This window comes from Octodon degus, unplaced genomic scaffold, assembly GCF_000260255.1.
Source record: "Octodon degus isolate 3935 unplaced genomic scaffold, OctDeg1.0 scaffold00007, whole genome shotgun sequence".
Lineage (NCBI taxonomy): Eukaryota > Metazoa > Chordata > Mammalia > Rodentia > Octodontidae > Octodon > Octodon degus.
In genome coordinates, this window is record NW_004524583.1 from 23,399,136 (window position 1) to 23,400,166 (window position 1,031).

At 46.7% G+C, this 1,031-nt stretch overlaps 1 pseudogene; it reads left to right on the forward strand.

The window, feature by feature from the left end:
- Window positions 1-125: 125 nt before the first annotated feature.
- On the forward strand, window positions 126-1,019 carry LOC101591177 (annotated as a pseudogene).
- The last annotated feature ends 12 nt before the right edge of the window (window positions 1,020-1,031 follow it).

Consider the following 1,031-nt stretch of genomic DNA (forward strand, 5'->3'; position numbering starts at 1 on the left):
TAGAATTTATAAAGAAATAAAATACATTGGGGGCGAGAGGGTCAAATGCCAGGGCCAGATCCTGGGTTGCAGTCCCCAAGAGCCTCAGCCCCTGGCCCAGCTGTTGTTTGTTGCCTTGTGTGTTGGCATCAAAATGGATATTCCTCATCCAGTAACCAATTTGCCAATTGAGTATATGGCTCAGTATCCACCAGCAACATTACAAGGATCAGGACATCCCGCCTACCCCAGATCCAAGGGTACATTTCCAGGCTCCCCATCTGATAGCTCAGTCCCACCACCTGACTATCCAGGTGCTGGCAAAGCCAGCCAGAATCAACCAGCGTATCAGCCAGGGGGACCCACAGGCATCCCCCAGATGCCAGCACCACTGCCTCCGCCGCACTGCCCACCTGGGCTGGAATATTTAAGTCAGATCAGATTCTGATTCACCAGAAAACTGAACTTCTGCACGTCTTAACAGGTTTTGAAACAAATAACAAATTTGAAATTATGAACAACCTTGGGCAGAGGATTTACTTTGCAGTAGAAGATATGGATTGCTGCACTCCAAATTGCTGCAGTTCAGCTAGGCCTTTTACCTTGAGGGTTCTTGATAATTTGAACCGCGAAATCATAACTATGGAGCAGCCACTGAGGTGTGAGGGCTGTTGCTTCCCCTGCTGCCTTCAGGAGATTGAAATCCAAGCTCCTTCTGGTGTTCCAGTGGGTTTTGTCACTCAGACATGGCATCCCTGCCTGCTGAAGTATACTGTTCAGAATGAGAAGAGAGAGGCAGTGTTAAAAGTTACGGGCCCATGTGTACCATGCAGGTGTTGTACAAATATTGATTTTAAGATTAAATCTCTTCATGAAAAAAAATCTATAATTGGCAAGATTTCCAAGCGCTGGACTGGGTTGAGAGAAGCATTCACAAACGCCGACGACTTCAGGATCCAGTTCCCCTTGGACCTTGATGTGAAAATGAAGGTGATGCTTGGCGCCTGCTTCCTCATCAATTTCACGTTTTTTTGAAGAGATTTGAAGGATTT